This window comes from Rhipicephalus sanguineus, chromosome 1 (assembly GCF_013339695.2).
Source record: "Rhipicephalus sanguineus isolate Rsan-2018 chromosome 1, BIME_Rsan_1.4, whole genome shotgun sequence".
In the NCBI taxonomy this organism is placed as follows: Eukaryota; Metazoa; Arthropoda; class Arachnida; order Ixodida; family Ixodidae; genus Rhipicephalus; species Rhipicephalus sanguineus.
Window position 1 is genome coordinate 317547832 of NC_051176.1, and position 20248 is coordinate 317568079.

The following is a 20248-nucleotide window of genomic DNA, read 5'->3' on the forward strand; positions in this document are numbered from 1 at the left end:
GCGAACTGACTGTGACTGAAGGGATAATACAGAGAAAGCAAGGTATCCAGAGAAAAGTATGGACGTGCTTTTATAGGAACCCGGATGCCATAGCCAGTTTTTTGCTTGAGATGTGAGAGATGGGAAATGTACTAGAAGTTTCAATGAAAGATTACCCCCAAAAAGCGACAATGATTATAACCTTGATGGGGCATTTTTCGACACTCATAGTGGGATATTAAACATTCTTCTTTTGCCTGGGGTAAAATAGCACGAAAACTGTTTTAGTAGGCTTAATTTCTAATGAGTTTGATGACAATAACGAAAGTGTACCAGGTAAATTTTCGACCATCTCCGATCATGCTGAAATAAATTGGGCAGGTATGTGTGAATGTGAGACGTGTTACTGAGGCGTTATATTTCGGAAAAAAATTTTGTATCGCCTAGAGGGCGCTTCGACCTTAAGGCACGTAAGTGAAACTGTGTCGTACATAACAATTTATATAAAATTATTCGTTTGAACCATTAATACGGAACAATTTTTTTCTTAATTTCAAGGCGCTGCTCTTTCATAACTATGGTAGTTTATTTATTTTTGTTTCAACTTTGATTACATTTGGCCTTGACGAAAAGTCGCAAGATGCTGCATGTTTAGCGTTTCTTAGAAAGAGCACCGATTTTTCCGCGATCATTATATTCACATTGAGGGCTTTGTATTGTAGGTTCCTATAGTAAGTCATAAAAATACTGTGGGATCGAAAGAAGAAGAAACGTTGCCACAATTATGTGAAAAATTTGGGAAAAATAGCGTTTGGACCGATATCGCGGCTTCATTTTCACAAGGTAGCGGTCCAAGTAAAAATATGATTTTTATATCGCTGTGTAGTATGTTTTGTGGGTATGACGTATAGGAAGTTTGAAAAGAGTAGTTTTTGTTTTAACAGAGAAAAAAAAATTTAACTGAACAACCACAAGGTCCTACGAAATTTTCCTTTGCCTGGCCCTCACTGCATAGCACGTCAGTGCAGGGTTCCGGCGGTGGTCTTTTCGCAGCAAATAATGCAAGTCATACAACTGCTTGCCACTCGCTTTAGTAATACTGCTGTATATAACGTGAAAAATGGCAATAGTGCTAAAATTATGGAATGGTACTACCCCCTTGGACCATCAAAGGGCAGGTAATATTCAACCGCTTCATCGTCCAAAGGGGCAGATTTATAATGAAGTCAATAGCCTGCAGAGCAGTTCTAGGGCGTTGTGTTTGGATTCTGATAATTAGGATACATGGTCTTACGCAATAATCAACGACATAACTAAGATATAGCTTGTTTAAGTTGTTTTTATGATCTTTCAGGTATAAGCCAACGCGTGCCCTATAGTTGTTATACATTGTTAAATTCATTCGCGATGGCTGACGGATTGGGGTACCTACCATTACAGCTTGAAACGTTGTTTATTTATGATTTTTTCCATTTCAAGAAAGAGTTGATCACAAGAAAGCGGGTGCTCTGTCCCGTGTCATTTCTTGTGAGTGTGTTCTTTCGCACTTTAAAAGCAATTATGAACGTTCACCAACTCCCCCAACAAAAAGTTCTCTTAATTCATTAATTTTTATTTCGGAATACCTTCTTTTGGCGTCTCTGAATGACTTGTTTAGGATAGTTTTATAACAAGGATATCGCTGCAGCAATTTGAAGTTAAAATGGAGAACGTTTCGGTTTTTGTACATATTCTCTTTTTTACGCATGCATTCAAAGTCTAGGAATATTTCCCTAGCACATGTCTTTCCAAACTTACTTTCCGCGTACCATATCCCATTGGCTTTTCTTACCGCTTGAAGTTTGCAACCAAAACTCTGTTGGTTTGTTTTATAGTATGCAATACCACCCGCAATAATGCCAACGGCATTATTGTAAAAGAGATAAAATAAATATAGCATGAATAAAGTTAAAATAAAGGATAAGACCGAAGGAGGAAGTAATGCGGCGTTGCCCATATTGACATGCAATAGTTGTAAACCAGACTTTGCTCGCTACAAGCTCTTGAAAAGATACAATAGTTGATCTGCGCGACAAATATTGCAAACCACACAGTATTATCCAGAAAGATAGAAGTGCGTGAATATCCCATCCGTTGAGCTGTCTATAAGGAGCATGCAAAGCTTCCCTGACAGATAACGACCTCAAATTGAATCGTTGTATCGTTTTTCCCGATCAGTCACGTGTGTACAGATGTGCGCATCCAGAATATAGAATATATCTGTTCCTTTAACTGTGGAGCAGTTTAAAGGGGTACTGATGCAAAATTGCGCGGCTGCGATAGCCTGCGGGATCGATTCTCGTGAACTTGCGTATATCATATACCAAATCTCAACAGCAAATACAGCTTGGAAGGTAATTTATATGAATTTTGAAGTTCACGTGACCGGTCCAGCGCTATACGCCGCACCTCGTGACATTGACAATATACAAGGTAACCTGAAGGGGATGCGAAACATCCGCGACGTCCCAACTGCGGCAGAGCTTCGAGATGCCAAGCTAAATCATAACGTCATAGTCGCCATTGCGCTTTTGCCGCGCTTGCGCGAGCAGGCTACAAATCGGTGGCTGCTCGCGAGTCCGTGCCCGTGGCGAACGTGTGGAAGCCTCAAGAAAGCCTGACACCAAGTGACAATGATGATGATGACGGCAACGACATCACGCTGCACATGCCGCATGCGAAAGAACGCGAGCAGGCGATGCAGGCCGCGCGGAAGAGCGTCACAGTTCTGTGTGCCGTTTCACACGCTAGATGGCGTTAGTTGCTCACGTTGGCTTGTCGTTCTCGGAGCTCTCCCAAAGCGAGTCTGAGACTGGTCGGTAATAAACAGACTGCAATTAATTATCTGTCGTGCACTGCAACAAGCTAGGCGCCGTGTTGTGACTAATAGGCATCCAGCAACATCTAGCAGCAAAACAACGCCACACCAAAATTTTTGTGTCAGTACCCCTTGAAGCGACCACCCGGTCGTCGTGTCAGGCCTCGCGTTGACGTCAAGCAGGTCTCACGTTTCATAGGCATAAACCGGTCAGGCTGCACGTTTGGAACACCACCGTGCACTTGACCGTGAACACCAGCGTTGCCGCAGGCTAATTCTTCTGTCCGACCCAGGTGAAAATGGGTAACTGGGAATGCAACTGGTTTTAACTGGAATAAACTGGGATCAACTGGTTGCAGTTGGAAGCAAGCTGGGAAGCTACTGGTTGCAGTGGGGATTGAACTGTTGAGCTGATTTCCAGTTGAGCTGGGAGCAACTAGTTCAAGCTGGGATTGAACTGGGAACATTTCCAGTTGAGCTAGCAGCAACTGGTCCCAGTTGGAGATGATGCTGGGATTGAACTGGAAACATTTCCAGTTGAGCATGGAGCAGCTGGTCCCACTTGGAGCCAAACGTGTAGCTGGCATTTAACTTGGAACATTTCCAGTTGACTTAGAAGCAATTGGTACCACTTGGGAATTATTTCAGGTCTACTGGAAGCAGGTTGGTTCCAGTTGCAGGCTGTGGTTCTAGTTGCAACCTGCTGACAGGTACCTGGTTCCAGCTGAGATATAACACGAACCGTTTCCAGTTTTACTGGAAACTGGTTACATTTGCGTTCGTACTGGAACCTTCACCTGTTTTGCTACAGGTGGAAACTGCTTGCAGCTGAAATACAGTAGGTTGAAGACTAGCAGTTAAGTGGCACCTAGTACTTGTGGTGAATAAGGAACAAGAGCTAATCCTAGTTGTACTGATCAGCAGTCAACTTTAGAGTCAAGCGAGACCTTTAGATAATATCAGAATAAACGAGATATATGGCCATATCATTCTAAACATATGATTATAATAAACTATGGCATGCCTTACAGCTTGCAAATAAAAAGCAGTACTCATTCAATTCGGAGACAACAGAAATATGATGCACTGGTTTTATTTCTAAGGCAATAGAAGACCACACAGAATACAGGTTTGATGCATGCGCTGTGTTTGGAGAAATGAAAGATTCACTTGCCCACAAAAGTACAAGAGAAAGTAATATAGGAAGGAAGAAACACAATTTTAAATTTCAACAAATACTTTTTACCTAATCCAGACTTAGCCAACAGTGACAGTAATGGGTTATAAAAAGATGAGGTTATAAAATATCTTTGCTTCAAAATTAAAATTTTTCTAGTAAGCACCCATGTTTCTTCTTTGTCGATGTACAAGTGTGAGTTGCAAATTTTGAGAAAATAAAAAAGAAAAATGCTAATTTATAAAACTTGTGATGCTGGTGTAGTTTCGTGAATCCCATGGGCTGCCAGATTAACAAATATATCAGTCATAATAAATACCAATCAAGAACGTTCTCTAATGAAGGTAATGAAACTAAACCATTATTTTGGTCACATACTAGCTGAAAATGTCAATGGAGATAAGAGTAATGCTACCCGAAGTGAAAGATAGCAGAAAACAAGGCCGCCAAAGTGCAAGATGGCTAGATGGTATTTATGCCATAAGGAACCATCTCAGCCAGCTTAAAAAATTTGGCATTCATGAACTCATAGAGTTGCAAAGAGTCATCAGTCACTCAACGGTACCCAATAACATGCCCAGAGGGCATCGAGGACTGTTTTCTGTAGAAATCAATGCACAATAATTGTCGGGGTGATACAGCAAGTAAAGCATAAGTTCAGATCACAAGGAAATACTAGCAAATGAACACATTCGCATACTTTTCACTAAAATTCTCACAAGTCAAGTTCAGATCACAAGGAGACTGTTGCATGTAAAAACACTGATCTGCTTTTCGTTAAAATTCTCACTCGATAAGTTCAGATTACAAGGAAACACGGCATATCAAGAGATTGATCTGCTTTTGGTTAAAATTCTTAGTGGCAATGAACTCTGGTTAAGGCTTCTACAAAACTGTATCTGGCACTCCATAGCTTGAAAATTACGAAGGTACATGTTAAACTCTTATAACATAAGATGGTGAAAGCCTAGCTGCACTCAAGGCAAATAAAAGCCTCAACGAGTACATACATGTCTTGCATTGGGTCTAACCTTGGAAAGACTCATGCAAGCACTTTTCTCACGGTAAATCTTTTTCAAAGTGTGCAAACATTAACAAAGTACCCACTACACGTCAGTAAGGCAATACGCACACCTCTGAAACTGCACAATGTGTTGACGCTGTGACTGATGATTATGATGAAATATGGCTCAGCCCTTTGTAATGGGTGGGAAGCTTTACATCAATCCCTCAGTTTGACACCAGAAGCAATTCTATATTTCTGCCATACAATATTCCCTCTGGTAGCGACACTCCTTGCCTAACACAGTGCCTACATCTCTTTTTTCAAAGCAATTTCAAGCACTGACGTGGTTCAGTCGTAGAACACAAATGCAGAATAGCAGAGCTTTTTAAAGGGGTACTGGCACCAAGTTTTGAAGCCGAGTTTACTCTGTCATATAAATATCTGTTATTCAGAAATAGCTCTTAACAAGTATGAGGCTCAGGGAATGATGTTTCATTTTAACTTTAAGGTAAATTTTTGCATGGCACGCCTACTGACATCGACACTAGCGTGATGTCAAGCTGCAGTGCAAACACTGGAGACTTCACGTAACAATATCGCTAGTTGTGATGATGTCCCTTACAAAAAAATACATACGGTGCACGCGCGTCGCTCTCAATCGTCTGCTCTTCTGTGTGATCACCATAATTCAGCGGACCTGTGAGGTGAGCGAGTGAAGCAGAACTTGCACTCTATTATCATGTTTGCACACGAATGTCATTATCACAGAAGGCAAGTCATATTCTGATGCGCTTGCGACAGAGACGAATGAGAAATGGTTTGCAGGATGAGCAATACTGGCATCTTGCACTCAAGCAGTCAGAGTCGCTAGTCTCAAATTTTGTCCATCGTCGACTGTGCACTTTCTTGCCGCACATTTCATGCGCGACAAAAGCCGAGACATCATGACATCTTGTGTGAGCACGTTACCAGAAGCTTTCAGTAGGTTGTGACATCAGGACACAGTAGAAACCAGAACTACCTTTTAAAAAAATAATGACATAATTATTTTTTAGGGCTCATTCAAGCTTATAAATTTTCTGGGCTCTTGAGGGCATGGCCTTTCATTTGATGCAAAAAAAAGACAACTGAAAAAATTTGTGTCAGTACCCCTTTAAAGTCACACTTGAGAGGTCATGTGAGCCTCTGTACAGCACGCCACAATTTTCAACAGGGTGTCTGAACCAAATGTTTTGTTTTTGTTTTGGTTTTAGTTTCGTTCCACCGAAAAACTTACGTTTCAGTTCCAAAATGAAAAAAGAATTGTTCCGTAAGAGTTCTTATTTGTATGCAAAAACTTCAAAACTTGAAATGTTACAACAGGACATAGTATTTAACTTTCTCACGTGGATTACAAATTCTCTGAGCAGGTTTAACGCTTTCCTTGAAGACAGTAAACATGATCGCAGAAGCAGCATGCCATCCAGTGTTATGTGGAACCACTGTTCTCATAGAACTTCAGCACTGAAAATGCCCTCTCCACACTGGCCTGCGTGATTGGCCCACCAAGGACCACTTGTCTTCATATAAACATCTTTGGTTGCAACTCTTTTCAATTTTCGCAAACTGTCAACACATCGTTAGTTTGGAATCCCTGACCGAGATACACGGTCCCCTGAGATATGCATCAATGCTCATGTAGCATGTCCTCGGTTTTTCCAGATGGCCAACTTCTTTTTCTTGAACCGAAAACCAATAAAAATATTTCAGTTTCACTCTGGATCGAAATAATAGATAACGTTTCAGTCAAAACTGTATTTTTTTTAAATTTTCACTCTGTTCCGGCACATTAATTTATTATTGTCGCATATTGTGCAAGCAGCTGGTAAATTATAAGGCTAACCTCAAGGGTGCAGTTTTCCTGGGCAGCAGCGAATGGCAAAATGCAGACATTTATGTGCTTAGATATACGTGCACATCAGAAAACCCCAGGATGTCACAATAAATTTGGAGTCCCTTACTATGGCGTGGCTCCTAATCATATTGTGCTTTTGGCACATAAGCCCATCAAATTATTATACTATTACATAAATACTTTCACAATAAGTTGATTGCCACTATAGAAAATGCAAAGCAATAATGGTTTGTTATTTTTGATATTCACAGCATAGCAGTTGGGTGAATCAACCTTACAACCTCTTCAGGCGCGAATTATGATTTTAAGTAAGTCAACTTCGTACTACTCCCAGGCACACGATATTGCATGGCAAGAAAGAAAAGGATGTAATATGTTGTTTTTTGAGAGTTTTAAGGATTATGTACAAGTAATTACTATGTCGTTATCTAATTATTCTCCAGTCAGTCATGCTTGTTTCTTGCATAAAAGAGTAAATTATTAATTCAAAATACATGTGCAATTTGTTTTTGGTTGTACTCACTTCCAGCAAAGAACAATACTATTTTTGACATCCGTCCTAGGATGCGGCACATCGAATGACCCATCAAATATTGTTGGAGTCTTCACCAAAATTATTAGCTGCAGTCACATGCAGCACATCGAAGTTAAGTGAAGACCCATTCACTATGCAGAAGGCACAATTCGTCGTATGCAAAATGTATCTTGCTCTTTCTTGGCCGCTAGTCTAAAGTAGCAAAAACAACTTGCATCTACATATGTGGGCACTGTGCCTGAAGAGGATATGGATGAGTATGTGCAATTAATGGCTGACATGTAAAGCCTTTTCCACCACTTTAACGAAGTACGGCCTATCCGCAAAATCTACATGAATACATGGCAGACATCCCTGAAGTAATTCAACAACGTCCTTTTGGGGCAGCTGCTGCGCTTTCAAGATGTGTGCATTTTTGAATGCCGGCACTGTTTGAAACTTCTGGCACACTGCAAAATACCTTGAGTTTGCAGATGTGTCCTTGTATGACACTATATACTCTATCTTTGTGAGCAAATCTGAGGAGGTAAGGAGGGCAGTCGAATCTGTTTTCTGCGGCCTGCTATACTGCTCACTGCGAAACACATACCCAGATACTGTAACTCTGCAGTGTTCAATGAAAGGACTATCGCCAATGTCGCAAAGCTTAGCTTTAGGAAAGGCAAGGAGTGACTCACGCACTTTTGGTTATCCCAACGGCAACACTGCCTCTTTACGTGAATTCTTTACAGGTTTCATCATAAATTCTTCTGCCTGAGTGGAGGCTGCTGCTTTAAGTTTGATGCTGCTGTTGATCATCAGCAAGCGTTCAACAATTTGCAGTGGTACACCTTTGGCCGATGTCACCAACTCCTTCAGCTTGCCAAGGTTAGATTCGAACGCAAAGCACGAGTGTGCCCAGAGTGGTCCTTGAAGGACAACACTCTTCGGCAAGTGCGTAATCTGATGCACGTTGAAGGTCATTTGCCTCTTTCTGTAGAGAAACTGAATGTCCACAACGAATTTCACAAGGCAATGTGTGCTTCCTGTGATATCACTCGAAGACACACGTTCTTTCAGCAAGAGGCAAATGACTTTCACAGTAAGTGCTAAGTGGTTCAAATACTTTGGTGGCAAAATTCCTTCATGGCATGGAAGTGCAAAATACAGTAGCCACTGTTGCCACTCAGTCGCATTCCAGTATTTCCTCACAGCCAAAGAGCGCTGGAGACGGGCAAAGCAAAGTGGGGGCTTAAGGCTTCTAAGGCGGCTGTCTAGGGCCTCAAATTGTTGTGGTGCCCCAATATAGTACAATTCACCAACATCTGTCAGCCACGTCTCAGTGAGCTGCCGAGCTACCCCAAGTAATACGCAGTGCATATAAGCTGGAGTGAACCTCCAAATTATATCAAAGTGCACGAGGTTGATGAGAGGCGACGGCCCTTTGAAACCTCCAACTGTTTTGCCAGTATCTGCAGCTTCAGCCATTTGCTGTAGCGTCATGTTGTGTGTCCGTTCACTCGCAACTTCTTCTGCAGGGTACTTGACGGTTCCTGCACACATGTGCATACAAGCACAATTTAGCTATATCACACAACATAACACATTGTGCTTCCACTTAAGAGACAACAGTTGTGTATGGTGTAAAATATAATGTACAAGCTTACGACGAAAGCGTACACGTTTTGTACAATACATTGAGCTGTTAGAGGACATTTAAGGGAGGCTCAAAATTTACAAAATCAATCCACAAGGCAAGTCAGATATCGAGCTTCCTTCAACAAGAATTGTGCTCCACCAAAATCTACATAGATGGCACTGATTTCAGAGTGAATTTATGTCTGTGTTACGTGAAATGAAGTCATACATGTAATGTTAAATTATAAAAAGAAACAAGATGTTAACAAGATTTGTTGGCCACAATTCATGGGTGTACTTGCATTAAAAAGATTAAATGAAGAGAGACGAAAGAGCTAGGTAAAAATAAGGATAATCACTAAAATAGTCGTACCATCAACACTCCTGTCTGGATGAAGGCACCAGCCGCAACCATGGTAACTATTAAATTGTACCATGTTCTGCAGCAGCGCCCTTGCCGGGTCATCTGCAGAGCAGCTGCCACAGTATATCTGAAATCAAAGAAAAGTTGGAATTATGCATAGTTGTTGTCACAAACTTATGCTCATGCTAAATTACCTTCAAGTGAATCGTTTGCAGCCCAGTTCTCCATGTGACTCCACTTTCATTAAGCTCATCTATCTGTAACTTGAACAACTGCAGAAGGAGAGTCATGTCAGCGTGCGATTGTCCATACCACAAACCAGGTATTATAACACTGTAGCGACGGAGATGTGGAGGCAACTCATTTATGGTCAGTTGAATCGGCCAAATCGAATATTTGGATGACTTGAGAATTGGTGCTCCATGCTCGTTCAACATAAATGTTAAGTCATGTGTTGAAATTTTTTTCCCTGACGTCTGTACAACTGGCCGTCAGTGATATCGGTCATGCAGCCGTCATCCCTACACGAGATATTCTGAAGTTGGTCAGAAAGGGCTGCTGCCACAAGCGCATCGCCAAGAAGAGAACAAAGCTGCTGTTTGAGTGGCAATGTCAGAAAAAAGTGGCCATCCCTGAACATTTCGCGGCCGCTGTAATTCTTATTACAGACGGAACAGGAGCTCTGAACGCTGTTTCTTTCTTGCGGTGTTCCCGATGTTTCGGCTATCCGCGTCAAGCATTCAGCGCAGTAAAATGAAACCTTGCGGCTTTGACACTGGCACCAACGCACTTCTTGACAAGGAATTTCCTTGCAGGAACATCTTTTCTGTCAGCAACGTAGGCAACCAGCTTCTGGAGAGCTTCGACATCCTTCCAGGGGAGCCCAAACTGTGTCGCAAAGTTGACAGATAAGGCAAGGTCTTCTGGAGGCACACCTTTCTGTGCGTTTGCAGACACCTCTTCACTGTTGCTCTGATCAACGGACTGGGAGAACTGATCTGTTCTGAGAGCGCCACAAGAAACTGCTGAATCGCTATCAGATATCAGCTGATCAATATCTCAAAAGAGTTGTCTTGCTTGTAGGGTGAAAAACGGGCGCACACACCGTCATACTCTTCGAGTAAGGATGACTCGCTTTGTGCAAGATGCGAGCTGCAACAAGAGTTGAAAGAAAAGAAAAAAATAGAAAGAAAGAGCACGTTATCTGCAGACACAAAACCGCATGCTGGTACAGCAGCTCACGCAAGTCCAGCATTGCCTCGAGGCAAAGATATTCAACTGTAAGTGTTTCTCTGGTGATGCTCAGTTTTGTTTCACAAGGAAAGCACACTTGACAAAAAATGACAGCTGTGCATAAAAATGAGCCCCTGTTTTAATTAATTCCAGTGGAAGAAAGACCTACATGCATGTGCTCCAAAAAATGCTTGGTGGACTGCGAAAGGGACCGCTACACCACTGCAAAAGCATTTGAAAGATATGGTAAGCTGTGCATGAACTATGCTATGCATCGATCTTTTCAGTGTGGCATACGTTTCGAGGGCTATTAAATTCAAAGCATTTTTTCGGGGACCAAAAGCACTCGTTTTTATCTACCAGTCTACCTAGCTGACTATGTCTGGCTGCTCTCACGGTCATCACGTTAACTTGGTATATACCAAAATTGAATTGGGAGGGTATGAGTGTAAAAGAAACATGACTGACAGGTCATAAGATGGATGACATGACATGTCTGCCTTGTATGTCATAAAACTGTTTCTTACTGTCATGTGTGGCACATACCATGGCTCATGGTATGCACCACAAGTGACTCACTGTCTATATCAACCCAGCACAGCGAATGTAGACATTTAAATCCTCACCAGAAACTGCGTGGATTACCGAAGAGAAAAAGATGCCATCTGTTGGTGACTTTAAATATGTCCCTTCTATGACTCGGCAAGCCCTAGTCTGGCATTGCTCGTACCCACAGCGCAGTGCCAGTGTATACTGCTTTGACTACATTTCGATAAAGTTGACATCTGTGTTGTAATGTGAGTGCTGGGTTCATGTCACATGAGCTATACATTAGACGCCATTGGAGTCAATGTGCCTAGTATGCTCACGATACACACACTACCACTCATTTGCTCAAAGATGTTTTACACATACAACATTTTTAGCGCAAATGTGAACAGTGAAGAACACAATGCACAGGGCGAATGCTAAAATGTCGCACCTGAGTCAATACCAACTCGCCCAACAAGAAGTTTTATTGATCAATATTGAAGACTTGGCACAAAGTGTGGCATAATCAGCTACTCGCAGACTGCTTCGCATAAAATCAATCTCCACAATGCATGGGGTCAGCTAGAATTCTGTTGCACACCCGTTTTTGTAGAAGCAAAAGTGTATGTTATAAGATCCAAAGGAATATGAGTTCTTTTATGTGTTTTCCATGCAGATCCACCACCAACCCCCGTGCTTTCTCAGAGGAAGCCATGGTAGAGGTAGATGATGGTCAGCATGATTTGCAACTGCTTCAGCCGACTGAAGGTAATTTTTACACAGCATAGCATGTAACTCTCACTTTCCTGTAGTTGCACAAACCTTGCATCGAATTCAGCGATATGTACAGAATTTATTTCTTTCCATTCATCTTGAGACGTTGGCATTTATGTGCAAGTTTATTGAGTGGCCATAGTGGTATAGGCCAGAATACTATTTCTATAGATATATATGCACCATACAGTCTCTTTCCATTACATTTTTCTCAAAAAGTCCTCTCAGGTTGAAACGGGTTGAGACACCAAATTTTGAGGCTTTAAAAGCCCAGCTGTTGGCTTCCATTGTATGCAAGGGCATGCAACACAGAAGTGTTGGACGCAGCAAACATGTAGAACGTACTGTATTTTGCTTCTAAAGAGTTTCTAAAGGCTTGTTCTTGCAATTGAGACCCACTGCTAGTGCGACTGACACTGACGTCACTGTATAGGGAAGTGTAACGAAAGTTTTAGTGACCATTCACACTGAAACGTTTTCTATCGCATCAGCTGGTGCAATACCATCTGCCAAGAAGTGGGCAGTGTTCACATTGGAGCTCTCAACCTTCCGAACCATATGCTCATTCATGGCCGCGCTGGAAAGCTGCAGTAGCGGCCCATTCCACCCACCCACTCGATCAAAGTGCATACTACCATAACGGCTGGGCTCAAATGATAGCAACATTGCAAGCACTGCTGCTGTGCATGACATGCACGGCTGCGCTAGCAGTGTTCAACCTCAGCCGCAGCTCTTGTAATGCCACGTGTGAGAGTAGATGAGGCAGCACTGTGTGCATCACAGCTTTATGGACCTATGTGACCAAGCTTCCAAAACGTGGACGTCACTGTCCAACTCGGCATTCAGAAACCGAAAGGCGTTCTCATGAATAATTCGATATTAACTTATTTACCAAGAGCACATATATCCTCCAGTGGGTGTCATTTTCTTTTTTTTGCAAATTCAAAGAAACCTTTATTTTGCTGTACAGTGAACACTGCATACTGAGGAAAATGGGTTAACGGTGTTTCAATGCACCTGATGGGTGCCCTGCTGCCCTTCGGTAGTTCAGCACATGCTGCAGCATGAATTTGACGTGTTATACAGGGATGTTATAGAATGTCTCAACTTCTATAGCAAAAGAAACGTTTGAAACAAATCACATGCGAGCCACGAATTTTGATGTCTCTACCCCTTTAAACGATAGTAATATTTTGAATCCTCCCAATGCCATGTCACAATGCACTTGTTTCCTTTTCACTGTGCATTTTTATAGCACGTATGGGATCTGCACAATAGTATCTTAAGTGCTTCAGAACTCTAAAAAAATTCCCTGTGACATCGTAATTTTCAGTCTTGAGATCAATTACTTGAAGTGGCGTACAGTACTTGAGAAATCTTTGGATGTTTGCTGTCGACAGATTGACAAGTCAGTAATTAGTATATTATTTACTTTATCATGCACATTCTGATACACAAATTTTGGATGGTGAGCTGCTGAATGAATTTATTTGAAACCAATTTTTTATAGCAGTCACCAATTTGGACATATTCCTTCCTGTATTGTTTGTTGCCTGCTGAAGTGTTATTTCATTGAAGGCAAGTGTCAGCTATTGTTTCACAAAAATGCTTCTGCCTCCTATTACAGCAGACAAGCCAGAGTTTACCTATACAGAAGACGGGTTTGTAAGTAATACTTTGTTGCTTGACAAGTGCATAGTGATTCATCAGGCTTATAGTATTTAAAACAATGCCAGAAGTCACTTGCAGCTCACAGCAGAGCATCCAAGTTTTTTCACACTCATTTGTGGTTAAATTTATTTTACTGTTGCATGGTTTTTCTATGGTTGTTCCATATTAGTGTGTTAATGGTAAGAGAAACTAGTAACATGTATGTGTGAGTGCTGAAATCAGTACTTCAACGATGATAAAGTATATAGAAAAACTAAATTGTGCTTATGTGACTGATTTTTACAGTTGGGTATACAGGAAAAAAATTAAACGAAAGCAATGGCCTGCTGGTAGGCGAAAGACTTGCAATATCTGTGTGACATTAGTTTTGCTGTGTGGCGATCCCGTTTAAACTTGTACACGTGTTTGTTTGTAAGAACAGTAAGAGTGCACTGAAAACAAACACACTGTTAAGCTGTTTATTGGACGGCACTCGGCGACAATGCGCTATGGCGACAGTCAAGGCAAAAGCACGGGCTCCGAGCGCGAGCGGCGTTTAGAAGAGGACGTCCCACTAGGAGCCGCTGGAGAGCGCAACCGTTAAACAGTGCCAATTGCTTTGCCACAATTACCCCGGGTACGAAAAGGGAGCCGTCCGGTGACCTAACAGCTCGTTACTATGAGTGGGTCATATATAGTAGGCCTTCAGGCTCTCCACGTTGACTATGTCGCGCCCTCGACGGCGCATGTCCGAAGCTGGTTCGATGGGTTCGATCAGGTAGTTGAGCGGGGATGTGCGCTCGACGACCCGATAGGGGCTTCGTATTTCGGCAGTAGTTTTGAAGAGAGGCCAGTTGCAGTGGTAGGGACCGAGAGCCATACGAGCGCTCCGGGGAGGAACGTCCCTACTAGAAAACGCAGTGGCACTGTCCCAGTGCCATACCTGTTTATTGGACCAGTGTGGCGCTGGGTACTGGGACGCTTGCACACTGCACGAGGCACACTGGACGCTCGCGTACTGCACACTGGGCCACCCGTTACGGGCCAAAATCGGGCATTTAAATTGTATTTTAAAACTGTGGTCATACCCAGATCATAATCATGGCTGAAACGCGAGCACTGCAACAAAAAAAAGAAAATGTAAAAAAAGAAAAAAAAACGAACGGGCGGGAGTCGAACCCACCACCTACAACATCCTGCATCTGACACGTTACCGCTGCACCACACCTGAAATACGAGAGATAGCTTCTTTTTCCTTCATGTTATAACTACTTCCGGTAGCCAGTCTTCATTTTTCTCGTTCAGAAACGCAGATTTCACTCTCTTCGTGCTCCCTAGAACCTAAGAGAAGGTAGTTAACTTGTTTCTCATGTGCTGCCCAGGATCAGAACGTCTATCTGGCACCTTTTGCCGCAAAAAATATTGGCGTAACCGCAGATGCGTTGCGGCAATCGCACTGACTCGCTGAGCAGTTAGTCATACCTATGTAAAAAAGTGTTCAGTGTGCATCTGATCTGCACACTGCACACTTTAGTTTTCGTCACCGGTTTCAACATGTTTTATGTTATTTTTGTTTACGTTCCGCCTATACAGCCGCAGTAGTTCATCCTAGCCGAACCGACCGTTAGGCTTAGAGCTGAACTCCGTGCGCCACGACCGCTGTGATGAACGTGCATATTCAATTAAGAAGAATCTAATAACCGTTCAAATGCAGTTTCGATCATACGTGACTCAAGTGGGGCCATATTTGCACCTTCGACTACATGAATCAGAAGCTAAAAACGCCGAGATTGAGCGTTACATTGGCTCACTGTTGCCGGTGACGTGCGGCTTTCAGCGGTGCAAGCCCATACGGAAGGACTGGACTGGCTGCTAGAGTATGTTGATGTTATTATCAGACTAATACTAATGCCATACTGTGTTGCGAATGATAAGTTCTTTCGATCAGTTATATGAACTACATTCACGACACTCGATCACACACTTCAGAGAAAGCGCGCGCGCGCGCGCTAGGGCAGCTGATTGCTTTAGTGTATACGTACGTCCGTCGTTTAACAAAACTAAAGCTGGATATGTGTAGGAAACAGAATAGAATAATACTTTCAAGATATTCAATAAGTTTCTTTTGACTTCTCGCGACCCAATACCAATATTTATGTGAATTCGACCCAGCGTATCCATTTTTTTCCATTGTGCTGCCAGTGTTCCCAGCGCGCGGGAAAACACTGTACAGCGTGGCCAGTGCCTCCCAGTGCTCTGTAAGATACTGGGCCACACTGTACAGTATTCCCAGCATCGTTCAGCGCACTGGGCGGCACTGGCCACGCTGTACAGTCTGTCCCAGTGCCTCCTAGCGCGCTGTAGTACACTGGGACACACTGTACAGCGTTTCCAGTGCCACCCAGTGCGCTGAAAGGCAGTGGGAGGCACTGGCGACGCTGTTTTTTTCCGATAGCGGTGGACTCAGAAGTGGTGGTGCCACAGCGAAGGCTCTTCTGCCGCTCTTGTTCATGCGATGTAAAGGGCTTTACAAGCTCCCGACACTCTTAAGCAAGCCTGGCTGTGTCAGAAATAGACGCACAATCAGATGGATCCGCCTTGTAGGGTAGTATTGTGTCAATGGTGTCCAACGGGTGCCTTCCGTACAACAGGAAGAAGGGTGAAAAACCAGTAGGGCTCCGAGGGGCGGTATCATTGGCGTAGGTGACGAAGGGCAGAATGGCATCCCAATTTGTGTGATCGGCGGTGACGTACATTGAGAGCATGTCACCAAGCGTGCGGTTAAAGCGTTCGGTTAGGCCATTCGTCTGCGGGTGGTAAGCCGTAGTTTTGCGGTGAACAGCATATGGCACTCTTTGAGAAAGGCTTCGACGACTTCCGACAAGAAGACACGGCCTCAATCGCAGAAAAGCTCCTGGGGTGGACCGTGACGCAGCATGAATCGGTGTAGCAGGAAGGAGGCAACATCGCGCGCTGTAGCCGCTGGGAGGGCAGCGGTTTCAGCGCATCGCGTTAGATGGTCAACGGCGACGATGGCCCAACGTTTACCAGCCGACGTCAGAGGAAGTGGTCCATAAAATCGATGTCCACGCGCCCAAACGGACGGTTAGGGCAAGGTAATGGTTGTAGACCGACTGATGACACGTGCTTTGAAGGTTTTCGGCGTTGGCATTCGAGGCAGGAGCGGATGAACTTCTGCACGTAGCGGTACATCCCTCGCCAGAAGTATCGTTGTCGAATGCGGTGGTAAGTTTCGGATACTTCATTTTCTTCGTTCAGCGAACTGGGAGCGCGGAAAAACACAAAGGACGAAACGAGGAACCACATAAGACGAGCGCTTGTCTTATGTGGTTCCTCGCTTCGTCCTTTGTGTTTTTCCGCGCTCCCAGTTCGCTGAACGAAGAAAATGAATTACCAACTGGCCTACCTTTCGATCCTCCTGCAAAGTTTTGGATACCCCAGAGTGCGCGCATTGCGGGTCAGAATGGAAGGACTCGCATATATCAGCACGGAGACTTCGAGGTATCACAAGTAGCCACTGGCGGCCGTCGGCGTTGTAACTGCGTCGGTGCACTAGGTCGTCACGAATGGCGAAATGGTGGGTTTGACGACGCAACGTGCGAGTGGTTGGTGTTGCCGACGGATCAGTGAGCGAGTCTATCAGCGAGGCGATCCATTTATCCTTGCGCTGCTCGGTAGCGATGGTGTGAACGTCGATGGAAGAAACATCAATGTGAGATAATGAGCAGGAGACATTGTCGTCAGGCAAGGGGGAGCGCGAGAGGGCGTCGGTGTCAGCATTCTGGCGCCCGTTGCGGTACAGCACGCGGATGTCGTAGTCTCGCAGGCGAAGTGCCCAGCGGGCGAGACGGCCCGAGGGATCCTTCAATGACGACAGCCAGCATAGTGCATGATGATCGGTGACGACATCAAAAGGGCGACCATACCAATAAGGTCGGAATTTTGTAAGGGTCGAGATGATCGCCAGGCACTCTTTTTCCGTGATGGTGTAATTGGTCTCGGTCTAGTAAGCGTGCGACTTGCGTATGCTACGACATATCCAGGGAACCCTGGTTTGCGCTGCGCAAGAACAGCGCCGAGGCCTACACCGCTGGCGTCCTTGTTTACCTCCGTTGGGGCCGTAGGGTCGTAGTGGCGTAGTATGGGAGGAGATGTCAACAAACGACGGAGCTTTTCGAACGCGTCGTCGCATTCGGACGACCACGAATGTAGGGGCCCGTTACTCCCAAGGAGCTTCGTCAGCGGCGATATGATGGTGGCAAAGTTGCGTATGAAACATCGAAAATATGAGCACAGTCCTACGAAACTGCGCAGTTCTTTGACGGACGTAGGTTTGGGAAATTCAGCCACGGCCCGAAGCTTGGCCGGATCGGGAAGGATTCCGTCCTTGGACACGACGTAGCCTAGAATTGACACCTGCCATGCTGCAAATCGGCACTTCTGCAGATTCAGCTGGAGGCCGGCGTTGCTCAAACGCGTCAAAACACGCCGCAGACGTTGAAGATGCGGGGAGAAGTCCGGAGTGAAAACGACGACGTCGTCCAGGTAACACATGCACGTGTGCCATTTCAAGTTGCGCAGAACGGTGTCGATCATGCGCTCGAAGGTCGTGGGCGCATTGCACAGACCAAACGGCATGACGTTGAACTCGTACAAGCCGTCGGGCGTGACAAAGACTGTCTTCGGTCGAGCGTCATCAGCCATGGGTACTTGCCAGTACCCCGAGCGCAAATCGAGAGATGAAAAGTATTCTGCTCCTTGGAGGCTGTCAACTGCGTCGTCGATTCGCGGCAGCGAACAAACATCCTTCCGAGTGATCTTGTTGAGCCTTCGGTAATCCACACAGAACCGCACAGAACCGTCCTTCTTGGCAACGAGGACAACAGGAGACGCCCATGGCCTGTCCGAGGATCGAATAACGTCGCGTCGAAGCATATCGTCGACTAGCTCATTAATTACCCGACGTTCTGTGGGAGACACGCGATATGGACGTTGCCGCAGTGGTGGTTGGGCGCCAGTGTCGATGCGATGCGTAACAGCGGACGTGCGGCCGAGAGAAGCTGCCCGACATCGAAAGAAGAACGAGATTCTTCCAACAGGCACAGAAGCTGGGAACGCCGGACCGACTTAAAGGGGTCATGAAGCACCCCTTGGGCTGATTGAAAAAACACATCCTGCGGAAAGCTGACACGGCTATGAACTGCTCTGCCAAATATTACAGTCGTGCGCGCCGCGTAATGGCCACAAGCGGAGCGCGAAGTTGCCGTTTCCCCAGGCACCTTCTTTTCAAACAGAGGCCGGTTCTCACTCTCGTCGGTGGGCGGGGCGTCTGTCCGCTGTATGTAGCAAGAGACATAGCATGCTTATTGGCCGATAGCCGACGTAAATCGAGAGCGGCGTTCGGATCAGATGCGCTTCTTGCCGCGGGGTGCCGCCACCTGCCGGCGCCGCACTCCTCAGTACACGGTAGCCGCACTCGCGCAAGCGAATCACAGCGGGAGAGCGATCGCGTTTCATGACGCGCGCTGGCGTAACTTCTTTCCCCCATGCCATCCCTCCCTGTCTAGCTTCCAGTGCGCTCGCCGGCACGAGAAAAGAGAGAAAGCGCTGGGAGCGTGCGCCAAACCCCCGTAACTCCGCTGATTCTTGACGGATTCGAGAAATTTTTGCGGCAATCGATTCGGGAGGCAGTACACTCCGATACTGAGGCCATTAGATCATTACTTGGAAAAGTGGTTCATGACCCCTTTAAGGTTGTCAGCAATGGAGGGACCAAATACATCCGCGGGTGATGAATCAGACGTGGAAAGGGCACTGATGGTACGGGAACTGGTGCAGTGCGAGTCATCGGGTGCATCCGGAACTTCTGCGTCTTCTAGGGGCTCCACTCTGCCGAGACATTCCCCTCGCACCAACGTAATAATGTGCGGGGATGGGTTGGTAACAAAAATAGCGGTGCTACCCTGAGTGATTTGCACGATCGCGAAAGGTACCAGCAACCTTTTCCTACTGCAAACGCGGTCAGGTGGCGAAAGGAGTGCAATGGTGTCGCAGAGACCGGCGCAGTAAACTGGCACGGCCGTCGACGAGTTTGGAGAAACATTGGTATTGTCTTTGACGAGGATCTTGGTGAATGCCGATGGACTGTCTGCCGGCGTCAAATGTGACAACGGTGAGAGTTCGAGGGCGGCTGGTGCGCAGTGAATTACGGCGTCATGGTGGGAGAGAAAATGCCATCCCAAGATGACGTCATGAGAGCATGCCGCAAATGTGATGAACTCGACGTCGTACAGGACGTCCTGAATGACGACGCGAGAAGTGCATACTGCTGTAGGCTTAATACTCTGGGAGCTGGCAGTCCGGAGGGACATCCCAGAAAGTGGCGTCGTCACTTTTCGGAGTAAGCGGCTAAGTTTTGCGTCCATAACGGATACGGCGGCTCCAGTGTCGGTAAGGGCAGATGCGCGAACACCGTCCACAAACACGTCTATGACATTCGATCGACTTCGCTGAGGGCTTTTACAGTTCGATAGCTTCGCAGCCCTTGCCTCGTGGACTGCGACGACTCGTTTTCCTGCTCTCGCGCGACAGAACGGGGCCGCATTGGTGA

General features: G+C 45.2%; 1 protein-coding gene and 1 long non-coding RNA gene across 2 annotated transcripts in view; one reads left to right on the top strand and one right to left on the bottom strand.

Moving 5' to 3' along the window:
- Positions 1 to 20248, bottom strand: part of LOC119379464 (protein FAM184A) — a 628470-nt gene that overhangs the window by 442021 nt on the left and 166201 nt on the right. The gene's annotated exons all lie outside the window — the stretch shown is intronic.
- Positions 10613 to 13632, top strand: LOC119379469 (uncharacterized). The gene is made up of 3 exons (XR_005181206.2): positions 10613 to 10908; positions 11870 to 11961; positions 13595 to 13632. It is a non-coding gene; the product is annotated as an uncharacterized LOC119379469 (long non-coding RNA).